Genomic DNA, 18,671 nt, shown 5'->3' on the forward strand with positions numbered 1-18,671 from the left:
AGGACCTGGCATGGCTTATATAACTGGGCCACTTCTTACAAAAAGGCAAAGTGTGTATGTATTCACTTCTGAGCAATTTAGGCTGGTACATTCAATTATGTACATTGGTACACACAACACCAAACTTGCAATGCAAACAATAGAAATAATGTCTGATATATCCTGCTCCTCAAATACACAATGGATATGACCACAAAAGAACAAATCTCAACTGAAAAAGAAAGAAAAATATTCATAATTAATAAAAACTGTCTTACGACAACGAGGAGCTGGGTGTTATCCAGAACAGTTCCAGGTCGTCATGTCTTCAACAGGAGTCTCCTACACAGAACTCTTGAAGGAAAGTAGAAACTGACTGGAAGTCACAGAGCTCCCTCCCTCCCTAGCTGTGCTCCATATTGTGCCCTTCTCCCTCCCCCTGAGAGGCAGCTGATGGGGTCAGGCCTGCCATCCCCTCCCCACAGACTCTGCTATGTAATCCCAGCAGGGAGAGGGCTCCAGACCACACTCAGTAATTATACCTACTCAGTTCTACCTGTCTCAGCTGAGGGACTGATAGCAGCAAGAAAGAAATTAAAGGAGAGGGTAGAGGAGGGGAGGGGAGGGAGGGGGAGGGAGGGGGAGGGAGGGGGAGGGAGGGAGGGGAGGACTGATCCAAAAAGAGGTTAATTTGTAGCTTGAGTTTCAGGAGATTGAAAATTGGTATGTGTCAAAATGGAAGATATGAGAAATACAATGCCTGGATTAAAGGTATCAAAGTGGAAAAGATGTTAGAAAGCAGTTGGTAGTATTGTTAATGTTAATGAATTGTGCAGCAATACAAGCTGGGAACTGCATAACCACTCGGCATAACCCCTGTGTGGGTCTGATTCTGTCTATCTGTGTGCATGCATGTGTGCGTGTGCATGTGTGTCTGTGTGCGTGTGCATGTGTGTCTGTGTGCGTGCGGGGGTGTGTAAGACATCAAATTGAAAGAAAGTTCTTCAGACATCAAAGAAGAGTGAGTGAGTGAGTATGGTTTTACGCCACTTTTAGCAATATTCCAGCAATATCACGGCGGGGGACACCAGAAATGGGCTTCACACATTGTACCCATGTCAGGAATCAAACCCGGGTCTTCAGCGTGACGAGCGAACGCTTTAACCACTAGGCTACCCGACCGCCCCACATCAGAGAAGAAGGGTGTGTTTGCTGGGCACACAAGCCACTAGCAACTCAACTCCAACACATTGTCTCTACTTGAGACAAGGAACACTTGTAGACAAGGAACACTTACTTCATAGCATCATGTGTACAATGATGGAAGTGTGGTTTCATTTCCAGATACATAACAGCTCTAATGAAAATGGTGTAAGGATGTATGCTAGCCTGTGATACATAAGAAGGAAGTGGCATGGGAATAGAAAAGGGTCAATCTACCTTCACTGAGAATACTCATGAGGATAGGTGAGGTGAAATGGGGTTTAACGTTGCTCAAGAATATTACACTTAGAAAGCGATGTGCATGCAGGTGTGTGTGTACTAGTCCGACTAATGCTATTTTTATAGCCATTGCCCATTGAGATACCATGCTAAAGTATAACATGAATACCCCATTCAGACTCCAAACCAACCAGTCCTTGTTTTAGCCCCATAATGCCTAGCGCCAGGAAGGGTAACAACAAGCACCATATTTTTACGTCTTTTGGTATGACGCGGCCGGGGATCGAACCCTGGACCTTCCGCTCTCCGGGTGGACGCTCTACCACTCGACCATGGAGGCGTTCAGATTATGAATGTAGTACACAGAGTATAATTACAGCCTAAAATCAATTACTGCCTAATTACCCCGCCATACTAAATGCAATACCAACATAAACTCCATCAACCATCCTTCTAGACCTTATTGATCCCAACACCAACAATCAGAGACATGGAGTTTTTCCTAAACTCTCATCAATGCTTCAAGCAGAAAATTACCCTCTTTACCGAAAAAGTACTCCGCCTAGAACATCAATTTGAAACACATTATGACAATACACTACATGAAGGTCAACAAGCTGTCGTCATCGATTGCTGACAATCAGCCAACAACTTTTAATCCACTGCCATTTCCCCCTCACTCCTTACCACCTAGTCAAAAACACTGTATTATGTCTCTCTACCCAAGCACAAGACGTTTTATGGTGAATTTCCTTCAATCAGTCGTTCATTACGTCAAGAGGAAAGTTACTTTGGCCGCCATATATGACCATTAATCAATTACCAGCATTTATACCAGTTGGTCTGGAGTGAAATGCAGACAGACAAACAAAGCTTAGCCCATAATTGAAAGCGTACTCCACAACAAAGTGTTGTATCCCATCTAAATCTGCCCATTTCTTTGAGGTCAGGAAGGCTGGGGTTTCTCATGGTCATAATTGTTGTTTATATCAGTAACGCATTGTATGGTGACAGGGAAATTGAAATGGATGGGGGAGGGTTACAACAGTGTAACTGCAAGCCATCAATACATTCTGATACAGTTGTGCTCTGCCTCCCATCAGCTCTACGCCTTGTGCTCGCTCCACTGCAGGCTGAAAGATGTACTGGCTGTGGCCATATTCACTGCGCTACAACAAAATTCGGCGCTACCACGAGCCTGATTATTTGTGCAGGGCCAAAGTTATTTTGATGACTATTGCTTAACAATATTCAGAGGAGACAGTTCCCTGTCTGATACGTCATTTTAAGTTTCTGGTGAAATACTTTTGGTAAGTGAACGATAGAATTTTGATAATTTTACCACAAAATTCAACTGGGAATGCTAATTCTACTAACATGTGTACCACAGATATAGATTTCAATGTTTCTCTCTGGTCACTCAGTCACATGGAGTGAGTGAGTGAGTGAGTGAGTGAGTGAGGGAGGGAGGGAGGGAGGGATCAACTGACTGACTGACTGACTGACTGACTGTGGATAATTGGTAAGGTTTCAATTGGTAGGTGAGTGAATGGTAATGATTGTGTATCTACAACTTAAGGTTCCAGTAATTATTAACTATGTTTATCACAACGTAAGAATGTGTCTACTGTGGCTTTATCTGATTTCCTTTGGAGAATGAATATCATCAAGTTTATGCACAGCTATTTCCACAATAATATAGATGTGAGAAACATATATGCATCAGGAAGAACCAAACATTTATGGATGATAACCGAGGGTGCTATGCTGAATCAGAATACATGGATCTGACAGATTCCAGCTCAGAATCCACCGACTTACAGATGTGTTGGTTTAAGGTCTTATCTACTTTGAACTGAAACATGAGCTGTTTACAATGAAAAGTTAGAAAACACTTCTTTCCAAGGATTACCTGACATGACTCAAACAGAAAGCCAATTCCTAATTTTTTTCCATGATTAATTCAGAGAAAATAAACAATGCCTCATGCCACTTCTTCTAAACAGTCAGAGTCATCAAAAAGATCTGTTCCATGAAGATGCACAGTAACCTGACACATCTTCCCCATCCCTAGAAACCTCTCCCCCTCCCTGCTCCCCCTCCCCGCTCACGCTTCCCAGTAGTGCAAAAGAGAACCACTTTGACCAATTTGTAAATAACATCTGATAAGGTCAGCAGGGGTCATGCATCAAATCTTAGCCTGAAATGGCTGGCCCATCACTCAAATCCTCTTCCAATCAAATTATTCATCCAAAGCTTTAGGTGTTATCCTCCTGCTGCCAATTTTTTGAGGCTACCAACCTCTCACCCTCACCGACCTCATTACAAATTAACAATCATCCAGTATATATGGTGACAAATTATCTACAGATTCTTTGATTACATTTATTGATAAACCTGACAAAAATACATGTAGCATTTGATTAGCTGTTGTGTCAATGAGCTCCAGAGTGTAAAAAACTTGAACAATCATCTAGCACTTAGTCATCCTCACAACCCAGCTGGGTCAACCGATTGGATTTTTGTTTGTTTGTTGTTTGATAGAGCACTCACCAATATTCCAGCAATATGATGGTGGTCTGTAAATAATTGAGTCTAGACCAGACAATGCATTGATTGACATCATGAGCTTCGATCTATGCAATTGGGGTACGATAACATGCATCAACCAAGTCAGCGAGCCTGACCATACATTCAAGTTAGTCACCTCTCACAAGCAAAGTTGCCTTTTACGGCAAGCATATGTTGCTGAAGACCTATTTGAACCCTGATTTTCATAAGTTCTCAAAATCCATATGCACCTATCAGAATGAGGGTCTTTGAAAACCATCACATCTGGGAGGAAATCTCATTGAGTCACAGGTCAAGGACATTTTTCACTTTTTTATGAAACTACAGGTAAGATAATTCTTTTTAATGTTTACACTAAGGTCTGGGTTAAAAACAAATGAGACACAATACACAAAATAAAGTAATAAATAATAAATACATGTACATTACCAAAATGTTACTAAAAATAAAACAGCTATGAATCTGAAAAGGATTATCATCAAGACCAATTGTGGATTCAAACCTACGATCACTGCAAATGGGCATAATTCTGGTCAGCCAGTTCCGTCTTAGACCTCGAGGTCATCCACGCCTCCAAACTTAATCCAAATCCATGGCCTATCAGGTAACATACACATCACCTAGGGCAGTGACAGCATGACATGACATGGGGGGGGAAAGACACAAATGAGCAGTGTAATACATGCTCAAGTGCCAGAGAAAATAAAGAACGGCCTCATTAGAGGCAGGCTTGGAGATGTAGCCATGTGATACAATTCATTAACGTTGATAAATACCCACCAAGTGCAATAAACTCTCACCAAAAGCCATGGAAGACATTCATTCATTAAAACTGAAGAAGTACACTATCTCTATTCCTTGAGGTATACACGCACTGACGTTAAAGGATTTGTATTTCAAACTGAAATGTGTTCAAAGGAGATAATGACAATAAAAACCTTACAAAGTTAGTGAAATGTGGATTTTATTCACAGTTTAAGTTAATCAGGTTTGTTAAAAAATATATCAAAGCCATCCAAGTCAGTATTCGATCCATATCTGTCCAACAAGACGTTTCATTAGGGAAGTGATGAAAAGACAGATAAAACCAAGAGTTAAGTTAACAGATCATTCATCTTCACAGATGAAATTTAGTTATAAAACACAATTAATGTTTTCCTCACATTTTCTATTAACTTAAAAACCCATCAATAAACACAACAGAATTAATACCTGAGATTTTTGTGGGATGTAATGCCAACAGAAATATGAAATGTGACTTAGGATTCAATTAAATATACCAAATCTGTTTTCATCAACAAGTTTTCATCCAACAGCAGAGGTAATCATTTACATATCTTTTGACAAGAGTAAAAAAAGAATGTATTGGACATATCAAGCTGTGGTTTAAGTAATAGGTTCAGCTGTTATAACAAGTTCAACAACGCGAAGCTAACTTTAAAATTTGTTTCACACACATCACATAAATGTGGGTATGAACTGCCACAAGACAAAAACTAGCTCAAGCATAAACGCTATTTGCATCTGCTTCTGAGTGAAGCCTGTAGTTACCGTATTCGACGTAACAAGCACCCTGCTCTAATAAGTGCCCAAGGCAATTTTTGCTGATATATTGGCTGGTAAACAATCCCAATTGGCACCCCTTCCGATTGATCAATGTACACAAGACTTATTTATTTGTGTATATGCAGCCTTAATTACCGGCAATTAAATTCCAGAAAATTATATCTGTCGTGTATAATACGCACAGACTTTTCTTTTGTATCATTTCAGGCTGTCAGCATAAAACACGAAATTTACGATCTTTCAATGTTTTTTTCCATGAAAACCCTATTTCTAATTTTAAGAGCGCCCTGTGTGCTTATTACGTTGAATACGGTATGTTTATTGGGATGTAGCTGTGTGCCATGTGATGACCGTCTCCATGGTCCAGTGGATACAGCATCTGCCCAGAGAGATGAAGGTCTGTGGTCCAAACATACTCTCCCGCATCACACCAATAGACATTAAAATATGGTACTTGTTACTATCCTGCCTGGTATTCGGCAGATGAAAAAAACACTGGTCAGTTCTGAGTCAGTAGACTGTGTCTGAGTAGGGTATTCATGTTCAACAGTGGCATGGTATCTCAGTGGGCTAGCGCTATAAAACCAGCATAACTCCAGGCTAGTTCAAGGGGGCGGGCGTGTGGGTGGGAGGGACAGACAGACAAGTGGAGTAATTTTGAATGTGACGTCAAAACCCATCTCAAAAGGCCATTTCTCTTTGGACAATCACCTCCAGCTATGCCATAAGATCCCTTCAACTGTGAATTATCTAGAACTGACAGAAGAGGTAAGCCAGAGCTCTGGTTAGATAGCATGAGTGCTGTATTTCCTGGTCTGTGCCTACTTTTAGTCTAACCACCAGGCCGATGAGGTCAGGGGCTGTTTTGCTTCTTTCTGTTGAGGTGATTGTTTATATCAAAAGTTTGCAGGCAACAATCCACACCATCATGGCATAATGCCACAGTGTGATTGCACATCGTAACCACCTCATGTCTACTTCAGTTGGCTCCTAAGAAAGACATGAGGTGGTCCATCAGGTGGTCACAATGTACGACCTCGCTGACTATGCGTCATCCTACCTGCATGCTATGGAACTCACTCATCCCGAATGTGGAATCCAGGCATAACTGTTCCCCAGTAACCAATGTTTGCCAGAGATGACTAAATGGATTGGATGGTCATACGAGGTGACGCGGTTGATTGTGGGTCATTATGCCCCAAAGGCATCGGACATTGCTCGTGTCAATAGACAATATCAATCAGTAGTTTGTCTGGTCCAGATTATTTTCGGGCCAATGTTACATAGCTGGAATATTGCTGATTGTGGTGATACACAACATACAAACGAACTTTAAACATAGAACCAAACAGTCACATATTGATAACATTTATCCCAAACAGAAATAAACATAGTTTGTTTCTATGTCACATAACAGTTCACATTTACCTGTATATTCCAGTTCCACAATCTGACAGTAACATCTAACATCCAATATATTGCGTTGTTGCAATTCATGAACTCAGATTCCGATTTAAAGATGACATGTATCTAAAAATAGTCTTAAGCGTCAGTCTACCCATGTTTACCGAGTCAAGTCAGCTGGGATTGGTCGACAACTTAATTTCAAGTGTGTACAATAAACACTAAGTTGATATGACAGTCACCTCAACTACAAATAACACTACACCATTACCACACAGCACTTCCTGATGGTAGAGATTGCACACCCACACTTGATCAAAGTACATGTCTGGTGTTCTGATATCACCAGGAAGCAGGAAGCAGTGGGAGTATAAAAAGGCCCCAATATAGGGTGAGTGAGTGAGTGAGTGAGTGAGTGAGTGAGTGAGTGAGTGGATATTTGGATGGGTGGGGGAATATTTGAGTGAGTGAGTGAGTGGATATTTGGATGGGTGGTTGAGTGAGTGAGTGGATATTTGGATGGGTGGTTGAGTGAGTGAGTGGATATTTGGATGGATGGGGAATGTTTGAGTGAGTGAGTGAGTGAGTGGATATTTGGATAAGTGGGTCAATGAGTGAGTAAGTGAGTGAGTGAGTGAGTGAGTGAGTGAGTGAGTGAGTGAGTGAGTGAGTGGATATTTGGATGGGTGGGTAAATGTATGGGTGAGTGAGTGAGTATGGTCTTCCACTGCCTTAACCAATATTCAGCACATCAGAAATGTACCTAAATCAATGTGGGTATACAAACCCAGACCCTCAGTGTTGTAAGTGAACACTTTAACCACTCATCTAACACCCATTCCCAATACCATACACTACCCTTATAACGAACATGCTTATAACAAACTGATGGATATAACAAACTGTTTCTTTGGTCCCGGCCATTTGCTGGATATATGCTGTAGAGAAGCTTATAACGAACTATGGTTTTAACAAACTAAATTTAGTGTTCCCTTTGAATAGTTTACTGTACTTGAATAAAGTTAATTTCAATAACTTAAAATTTGAAAAATGTCACAAAAACCAATTACCCTTATATTACATTAAAATTAATCACTTAAGATGTCAATAGGAATTCCTAACAATCAGATAAAATTTCTCAAACAGCAAAATAAATAGTATCTTACCAACCCTTGTGACACCTACAAGTCCAAACAGCAATTAATTGAAACTACATATACATGTTCACAACAGCTATTGTATACAAAGGGGCCCTGACCATGCATGATGATAAGAGTTGCGACATTAACTCGCTGACTATATTGTAGTGTCAATACAATGAGTAGGGCCTCAACTTGACATGGGGATGTTGATAGACAACATACAAGGTGCAACAATCAACATTGTGCCATTGTTAACGGCAGGATGGTTCTAACTCAAAATCCAAACATCCAATATTTACAGCCGTGAACAAAAATTTGACACTGTTGACAGATATTAGTGTGACGCTGACAAACTAAATGTTAGGTAGCACTTAGGGTTGTCATGTTTCAAAGTTAATTCAAAAATAAAGCCATCCTTTATTGGAAATCTTGGCAGACTGTCAGGTGCTTTCATTTCAAACATGATCATTCATGTTTTTTATCTGAAAATAGAGATTTTACCCCTTTTTTTATCTAAAATGACAAAATTAATTTGCGGATGTTAATAGAATATTTTAGTCGATTTCCCCAGCTGACCGATTTAAATTCTCATTTCAGAACAACATGAACAATGACAAAATTTAAACCTTTCATTTTTCAATAAAACTTAGGGCAGGAAACATTTGCCTGAGAGTCCATTAAGAAAAATTTCGGAAGCAATTTCCATATAATTTTTTTCTAATCCTCAAATATGAATTCTGGTAATGCATGACAAATTGCTGACATCTTTCATGACTTGAACATGATGAATGATATTGTTAAATTAAGTGGAAATGTGAAAAAAAGAAATTCTGGAATTCACTAGTCAATGAAGATATCAAGTCAAATTAACTGGCCTTTCCAGCTTCAAATCTACCATTCAAATAATCAGACAAACATATCCACTATTTTCGTCACCTATACCCAGACTTAATTTATTTGGATCCGTGCCTATACAAAAGAACCTTAATGTTTCATAGAAAATTATTTTCCATTCAAAAACTGAACAAGGGTGACAAGTATTCTCCAAAGCTGAAGAGACGTGGCCAATTCAGTTCAGAAAAACTCAATGTCATTGGTACAATCCCATTAGGAGAACATTCGAATGATTAATGGCCGAAAAATGAATTCTAGATACACTATATTCTGAAAAGACAGTCCTCACTTAACACTGGGGCTATGAGAGTGAGTGTGTCTACACTTGTTGTAGATCCCTCATTTGCAGGGCCCCAACAATTGTACTAGTCCTGTCGGGAGAGCCGGGACTTTATATATATATGTTTTTACTTAAAGCCTAGGCAAGTCTAGATCAACCTAACCAAGTCTAGCTTGCTTGATTCCACATATGCTCTTCAACAGCAGAAGAGGAAAAATTCTTTCAAAGAAAAAAAAATCATAATCAAAGATATGTTTTCATTGACTAAGTGTTAGTCTACAACTGTACCAATGTGGGAATTCAAATCCAGGCATCATGTGAGAAGATAGAGTGACCACATTAACCACTCAGCTAAGCTATTCTTCTTATTTCGGTTTAAAAAAACTGATCAATGCCAATTCCCTTAAGACCCGTGAAGGTCCGGGCTAGAATAGGTCTTCAGCAACCCATGCTTGCCGTAAAAGGCGACTATGCTTTTCGTAAGAGGCGACTAACGGGATCGGGTGGTCAGGCTCGCTGACTTGGTTGAAGCATGTCATCGATCCAAATTGCGTGGATCGATGCTCATGATATTAATCACTGGATTGTCTGGTCCAGACTCGATTATTTACAGACCGCTGTCATATAGCTGGAATATTGCTGAGTGCTGCGTTAAACAACAAACCAACCAACCAACAAACATCCACAAACACTGAATGATCCTTTACCATTGAGTATTCTCTTATGGTAGCCAGACTTTCATGAACTAATGAAACCATGTGGTCCAGCATATGTTTTAGCTCAGCCTTTGCACTATCCGGTAGAGAAACCACACAAGCTCCGAACACTGATATCATGTAATGGCACAAGTTTACGTCTGAGATAAGGGAAGATAACTGCGCAGATAAAACAGTCTGGTCAGATATGGCCTCCCTGATCTGTGAAAGCATGCAGACAGGAAAATGAATCCTATTTTGGGACCCTGCATAGAGTAGTGTTTCGGATATCCTTACCTTAAAAACTTCACTTCATTGTGAACAAATCTGCTTACTCAGACCTTGTCTAGGATATCAATGAAAAGAGAGCCAGACGTCTGACATAGTATACATGCTTTCTGATGCTATGTATTGTTAATGGCGTCCATGAAATGACAATTCAGCTGTTTTTTCTGAATGCACTGTATGATGATATGTAAATATCTCTTACACATACAGACATGTTGACTAAAAGTGGCTATAAAATAAACTCATCAATACTGCTTACACCATCAATGGAGGTCTGTTGAGGCAGTTTGGTCTGGACTTGTGTATTTATTGTCTTTTTGTGAGAATAGCGTGTTGCCTTTCATTAAAAACCCCACAACAAACAGGAAGAGGATTTCAAATCCAAATGGAACAGCTTTATGTTATTGTCGGAAGATCCAGGAACAAGTTACTCACTCGAGTAATATGATAATGCTTATGATATTATTGACAACTGAATAACATAAAAGATCAAAGAGTTAGCATTTAGAACACATATACATAATCAGCTGCTTTCTGCAACCATTTCATTCCTCTGCTTTCATGTATTCCCATTTCCTTATAATCCACGCTTACTACCCATACCAATAAAGTTGAGAGCAGGTGCCGAGCTAGACTAACATCTAGTCTCTGAAATGAACATATCTCACGGAAAAACCCACTCGTTAATTATCCTAATAAAAATATACCAACAAGGAGCCCAGGGACTATCTTCATTTTCATCTAGACTTGAAAAACATAGACTTGCATGGGCTGTATTGGACATATTTGTATTAGGGTCTGTATGACAGACTACTGCCAAGTTAACCACATTTATTTCCCGTCAGAAGTCATCCTGCCACTAAGGACAGAAAACTTGTCTTTTTTGTTTAATATATAACATTCGAATTCAAAAAGAACTATTTTTTATTTGCTTGACAGGCTCTAGCTGACCACAAAAAAGACAAGGCCAGAGTAAAGTACAAAGGAGTTCGATACACTGACATTCATGTTCTTTCAACTTCTAATGAGTGAGTGAGTATGGTTTTACGCCGCTTTCAGCAATATTCCAGCAATATCATGGCGGGGGACACTAGAAATGGGCTTCACACATTGTACCCATGTCAGGAATCAAACCCGGGTCTTCGGCGTGGCAAGCGAACGCTTTAACCACTAGGCTACCCGACCGCCCCTCCAACTTCTAAATGCCCATCAAAGACTACACTGACATTGTCATAGATTCTTATCATGCTCATTATATCAATCACTGGATTGTCTGGTCCAGAATCGATTATTTACAGACCACCGTCATATAGCTGGAATATTGTTGAGTGCGGTGTTAAACAACAACAAACAAACAAATCCACTACTTAAAAGAACCTTTTTCAGAACAAATGTTTGAATGAGGAGTTAAAGGGGCACTGATCTAACGCAATTCCCCGGACTGGTTGTTGCCTTTGTTATTGTTTTTTCCCCCGTGAGTACCCGGATGATACGCAACGCAACTGAGCGTGACCAGAGACTAGGCTACCGTCTGCAAGGACAGCTAAATAAACTTGGAGGCTGGAGGCAATATTTGTTTTACGCATTTTTGCATAAACACTGATTGGTTAACTGTGATCTATAAAGATTTCGACAAAGGGCGCATGTTAATTAATTTCTTCAGCCTAAACAAACAGACAAAAAGAACGGCGGAGCTCATCGGATATCGTCATTTGGAAATACCCCACATGAGTATAGTTTAATACTAAAATAAGTATCTATGCAGTGAAAGCACTTTCGGATTTTGGATTGCGTCGATAATACGATTACTACTCCCTTGTTGTCATCCACGTTTTCTCGTATAACCCTACACTTGTGTATTTGTCGTCATTCACTTGATGCTCAGTTAATGAATTTATTACAGGTTCAATTAGTGGTAGCACCACTTAGATTACCTGACAAAGGTTCCCATTTGGCATTTATTATGTCTGGGGTAATTATTCAATCTAAATCCAGGTTTGAAGTGAGGTGAAATGTGTGTTATGTAATATGCACGTGGCATCCCAGCAAGAGGTGAATGATCAGTTGATTTACTTTTTTTTTGTAAATCAACGGATCGTTCCTAGTCATCAAAGGATTAACAGAAAATACGTTGATTGATTAATCACTGTTATCTTGCACAGTGGATATGTCAAAAGTGAGTGTTTACATGTCTAGGTTTACTAAAACGAAGGGAATACACTCATATCATGGCGTGAAGTGCCGATGTAAAAACAACATACTGAACCGATATATATCTTTTAAAATATTTGATTGTTACAGAGACACGTGACATCGAATAAGTTTCTTTGTACAGCTGCAGGCGAGTAGGATATTGTTCCTTTGTGTGGATATTCACGGATACATTCCTCGACCAAGGAAGCTGCCTAAAATTTATACACATAAATTTGGTAGGTTGCAATAATGGTATTTGAAATTTGGTTTTCCTTCATTTGAACCGATTCGTTCTTGTTTCTCTACGTCTGGGTTGGGAAATTCTTCAATGCGCGATAGACGTTGTTTTCACAGGTCTTTTCCTTTGTAAGCGTGTATATATTACCGTCAATTTGTAAAATGTGATTCTCTCAGGCAATTTATAAAATGTGTAAATATTTCAGTCATTTTGACTAAAAAATCTGTCCAGATTGATTAAGATGATCAAAAGGGCCTACAAACATCACAACAGATTATTATGTAGGATTAGAAGCCAAACGACATAGAAATGTACTTTTCAATGTAACATTTTCAGTCTCTTGGTGATGACATTAAACATCAAAATGTTTGGAATTCGTTATCATAATAATACAGATGGAAATGTTTTTCAGTCACTTTGTAAAATAACTGAATATTTAGACGTTTAATAAATATGAAAATGTTACACATTTTGACAATAAAAAAATATACACACTATAAAAAAGCAATGCTCATGGAAATATTTACTTTGTGTTGCAAGTCAAAATAGTGTAAACGAAAATCGCAAAATTACTAAGAAACTGACTTATCAAAACTTCGTCACCATTACCGATGCTACCCACAAATATACCTACATTTCCTTATTATCTCGAAAACTGTGTTTCATTTTGTTGATCAATGTGACCATACGCCCTTATTACTACCCATAAAAGTGACTAATGCGCTTACGAATTGCGCAGCAGAGGTCGCGAACTAGTCTAGATTTCTGCTATACATCCGGGTACTCACTGGGAAAAAACAATAACAAAGGCAACAACCAGTCCCGGGGAATTGCGTTAGATCAGTGCCCCTTTAAACAACAAACTGACCAAACTAATGTACTTTAATTAATAATCACACCTAACAAAGAAACTTTGAAAATCTAAACAAACTTACTGTCTAAATAAGTCACATCTGACCACTTTCTCCCATACAGCTGCAAAATGTCACGAGCCGTCATCAATCTCATATATGGAATTAATTAATGTTACACTCTTAATAAACTCAATTACAGGATGTGAGGACTTGAAAAGTGGCAAATATCCTGTTTCAGAAATGTCACCAAGCAGGACACATGGTCACGGAAACACCTACAGACTCTGTGAACCAATCACTGTTTCACAACAACTGCTTTGACAGAGCCTGTGATATTAACACTACAAGTTAGTGACAACTTGAATAAATTAGCACTAAACAGAACCGGATCCAACAAAGTGTCACATCTCATTCCCCACCTGGGGCCCATTCCACAAAGCGATCGTAGCGCTAAGATGATCGTAACTCCCATACTTTAACATAGACTTATGTCAGTCTTAGCGCTTAGATGGCTTTGTGGAACAGGCCCCTGGCTCTTATTATACCTGACAACATATAACAGAATCCATCTTTTCCCATGCTTATCTCTTCCCCCAAGGAGTTCTATTGGGTATGACCTATTGGGTAATATATGTGTGTTAATGTTCAGTTTATAGCGCTGCAATGATGCCAGTTTATCATACAGACATAGAACACAAATCCCCCAACCCCCCCAAACAACTCTACAATACTAGTACATTGGCAATTCTAGATTTCTTCAGTATCAGTCTGCAAATGAAGAGAATTTCTGGGTTCCTCGATATCTTATATTCAAAGACACTTCAATCAAAAAACATTTTAAACATTTTAGAGACACTTGTTATACAAAATGGTAGAATAATTGGTAATATCTAAAGAATTTGAATATTTTCTAGCGTATTGTCACAAGAAGCTGACATCAGATAAAGCAGAATGTATGTTCCCCACCAAGCCCTCAAATCCATGAGTATAAATAACTGCTCAACACAACACTGACCCAGTCTAACAATCTCATGAAACATTGCATATCACTAAATGTCATGACACACAGACACATGTATCCATGTCAGACATCACACATACTCAGAAAGCACTTCCTGTGTCTTACGTTCAGAAGCAGTTCATAGCTAATGAAACTATTGGTTCTGTGGGCCTGGGTCTTGGGAAACAAGTTTCCCTGCAACTTTGAAATAAACAGGAAGCAGCATTACAACACAAGGAGTGTATTTTGGGCCACGCTGGAGGAGCTCCAGGATCTGCTTACATTTCATACAGCAGCTCCAGCCTTAGCCTTGCTCCTAGGCTGTACTGAAAGATAAGTCCATGGATGTGTTGTAATTCTATCCCTTTAGGCAAGTCTAGATACCAGTCTCTTGAAAAGGGCAACTGTTTTTTATTATTAACATAATCTAGAAATTATGATTCAACAAATAATTATTGCCTTAGAGACTTGTGCAAGTCTACTCCAGGCTTTTGTGTCTACATTTCACATTTGGTACAATCGTGCATGCTCCTTAAGATTTCCAAGTGCGTCATACGACGCTTGCTCAAAAGGATTTTTAATCAGGATGTGTTTACGTTTTCACAAAACACCTGTTATCATCACTACTGATTCATAAACACATGTTCACATAGCGGGGGGGGGGGGAGGGGGGCGGTCGGGTAGCCTAGTGGTTAAAGCGTTCACTCGTCACACCTAAGACCCGGGTTCGATTTCCGACATGGGTACAATGTGTGAAGCCCATTTCTGGTGTCCCCCGCCGTGATATTGCTGGAATATTGCTAAAAGCGGCATAAAACCAAACTCACTTACTCATATAGCTGGAATTGTACAATAGTTTCTGCTTTCATCAAAGATTTCTTATGAATATGGAAAGGGTTTTGTCGCTTCTAATGTTTATAAACATGATGTTCGTCCCAGCTGAAACCTAATGTGCCTGGTGACACCTGGTGTTCACAGATTCCAAAGCTTAATCATTACTCGCATCTCACCAGATAAATATTTTACAAACCAGATGTTCCATGAACATAAAAACACAACTCCCTAGCGAATATACAACTCAGGCTGCCTACAACGTTAGATGGTTTTCAGTAACTTGCCCAGAGTAAAACCACACGTCTTGACACTTGTGTTTCGGATGTACGACTGTCTATTTTGAAGTGGTCAATGTCAATGGGTAATGTGTTAATTTGATCCTGTATCCAGACCCTAGTGATGATGACCTTTATCATCAGTCATATACGGTAATATGACTGGGGGGGGAGTAAACAGATTTTAATCCCATATATTAGCACTGTTCAAGCCACATCACAGCAGGGCAGACCAAGAATGTGAGGAATTAAACCTCGGCTTCAATATGATTTTGGTTTTTGGTTTGGTTTGTTGTTCTACGCCGCACTCTGCAATATTCCAGCTATATGACGGCGGTCTGTAAATAATCGAGTCTGGACCAGACAATCCAGTGATTTACATCATGAACCTCGATCCAGACAATTGGGATCGATGATATGTATCAACCAAGTCAGCGAGCCTGACCACCCGATCCCGTTAGTCGCCTTTTACGACAAGCATAGTCGCAAGTATGGGTTGCTGAAGACCTATTCTTCCCTTGATCTTCACAGGTAGGCTTCAATGTGATGACACAAGGCTTAAACCACTGGGCTACCCTGCTGCCCTATTACAATGTTATTGACCAAGTTAATTAGTCGAGTCATCCAAAAGTGGAAACCAGGCAGTTAATGAAGTCCCACAAACTTCCAGGGTGACCAAATAGTCCACATACATCAAAGAAACTCTGTCTGGCTCAGCTGTCATAACACTCCAAGCCTCCAGGGGGTCTATAGCGTAAAAGATGCCTGGTATTTTCAAGCAATCCTCTGGAAGATTTGTGACGGCATATGCTTCCAAGTTTGCGCCCAATGTGCTAGACCTGCTTCATATGTCACTTGACAGACAAGATATATAAGTAGGTTTAATTGCTCATGCTTTCCCAAATTATCCTGATGATGAAAGGCGGACATTAATGTTTCCTGCACATCATGTAATATGTGAAGGAGGTGTTGCTCACTCGTTGATGACGCTATGTGCATGTTCTCATTGGCTTGATGATGTTGACTCAGTGTCATCCTGTCCTAGATCCCGTGGTCACAAACACTGACACAGACACATACAGATGCTGACAAAGACAGACAGACATACATGGACACAGACAGACAGACAGACAAACAGACACACAGACAGACACACACACCAACTCATCCATTAACACCTTAAAGTTTTATGTTATTCCCAAACAAAATAATTCTCCTAATAGCAACTGGCTTAAAACCCTCATTTACCATTATCGATCAGCACAAATAACTGACAAATTGCTGATGCAGCGTCAAGCAATATTCTCTCCCTCGTTTATCATTTTATTTCTGAAGTATGTTTCACCCATGTGGATCGGGGCAGAAGAGAGCCTCAAAATCACATGCATCTTGTAAGAGGTGATTAAGATTTGGATCAATTCCTTGGATGGTTCCCCCACCTGAGATGAGCTTGTGTGTACCAGCCATGCATGCATCACTTCACAGCCTACAGTGATGTACAGCCGTAAAACTGCAACTCCAGCGTTCCACTCACTCACATCCACGTAAAAGTGAGTGAGTGAGTATGGTTTTAGCTTTTAGCAATATTCCAGCAATATCACGGCAGGTAACACCAGAAATGGGCTTCACATATTGTACCCTTGTCGGGAATCGAACCCGGGTCTTCGGCGTGACGAGCGAACACTTTAACCACTAGGCTACCCAACCGCCCCTCCACGTAAAAGACACACACTGGCAGATATGACATAATTCTGAAATGCTATGACAATATAAAACTGAACTTTCTATAAAGCAGAATGAAAAAAAATTATCTAAAAATAATTTAAAACAGAATTAGACAATGCAAAAAAAACTGAAAGTTGAATTATTATTTGTCGAAAAGCCCTATTTGTTTTTACTTCCACTGAATACAGAAGTTGCTTGTTCAACACACATAAATAATGCTTACAATATGTTAACCTAAAACACAATAGGTTTCAATAGACAAAATGACAAGACAATACTTTACCTAAAAAATAAAAACACTATCTGGCCTCATTTCATAATGCTTCAGAGCTCAGCCTATCCCTTAGGTTGTGTCATACAGACCCTGAAACAAATATATCCAATACAGCCCATTCAAGTCTATAATGTTTTGCAAGTCTAGATTACAGCAGTATCTATGAAGAATGAAGAAAGTCTCTGGGCTCCTTTTTTTCTGTAAAATAAGTTCATTTCAGAGACTAGACGTTAGTCTACTGTTCTAGTACCCTCCGGGGGCACGGGTGGCCCAGTCGTCTAAGCTACCGCGATTCGCTGTGCAGAGTTGCGTCCCTTGAACACGCCAGAAACCTATGATTGTGGGTTCGAATCCCGGTTCGCCCTGATTATGTTTCTAGGTTTGTCAGCACCATACCCGTGCTCATGGATTTCACCGAAGTTGTAAACGTCTGAGACCTGCATCACTTCGGGCTTTCCTCCCACATCAAGCTGACACGCCGCGATATAACTGGAATACTGTTAAAAGCGGTGTTAAACCCAACTCACTCACTAACTCTAGTACCTTCCTGCTGCCACCTGACAAGTCACCTTTCATCCACAACATATCCCCTCTGCCCGATATAATGACAATAACATGAAAATATGCTTTGTGTCAGGAAGCAACAAGTGAAGCTGACCTTCCATTCAAGAGTAGGACCTTTGTGCTACATTGTTACTCATGATGACAGTCTCCATCAACACAATTTTGTCAAATTGGGGACACAATCTCTGTGAGGCATGACCCCCATATCATCCAATTCCATCAAATTACTGTTTTCTCCAAAGAAACACGAAATACTTCTCATTTGATTTATGCTTTTGGCAATTTTGATCTAAAACAAAATTTCTTTTACAAATACCTTTGATGGCTACATTAGACTTTGATCCCAAGTGTCTTTCCATTCACTTTTCAGTTACACACGAGTCACCGCTGCAAATAACTTCATTTGGGCAAATCAATATGAGTTTAACTATTTGATGTCATAGTGAAGACAA

The 18,671-nt window shown here is 39.7% G+C and overlaps 2 protein-coding genes across 8 annotated transcripts in view; both read right to left on the reverse strand.

Moving 5' to 3' along the window:
* Nucleotides 1-18,671, reverse strand: part of LOC139479088 (heparan sulfate glucosamine 3-O-sulfotransferase 1-like) — a 275,458-nt gene that overhangs the window by 31,086 nt on the left and 225,701 nt on the right. The window lies entirely within an intron of this gene.
* Nucleotides 1-18,671, reverse strand: part of LOC139478876 (heparan sulfate glucosamine 3-O-sulfotransferase 5-like) — a 133,810-nt gene that overhangs the window by 19,620 nt on the left and 95,519 nt on the right. The window contains exon 1 of one of the 5 annotated variants that reach the window (XM_071261546.1): nucleotides 13,629-13,714. The exons of 3 other annotated variants lie outside the window; for them this stretch is intronic. The gene's annotated coding sequence lies outside the window, so the exon portion shown is untranslated. Of the gene's footprint in view, nucleotides 1-6,987; nucleotides 7,072-13,628; nucleotides 13,715-18,671 lie in introns of those variants that run through there. One more of the 5 variants, XM_071261547.1, reaches the window with a different exon arrangement.

This window comes from Haliotis cracherodii, unplaced genomic scaffold (genome assembly GCF_022045235.1).
Source record: "Haliotis cracherodii isolate W230 unplaced genomic scaffold, xgHalCrac1.p SCAF_4, whole genome shotgun sequence".
Lineage (NCBI taxonomy): Eukaryota > Metazoa > Mollusca > Gastropoda > Lepetellida > Haliotidae > Haliotis > Haliotis cracherodii.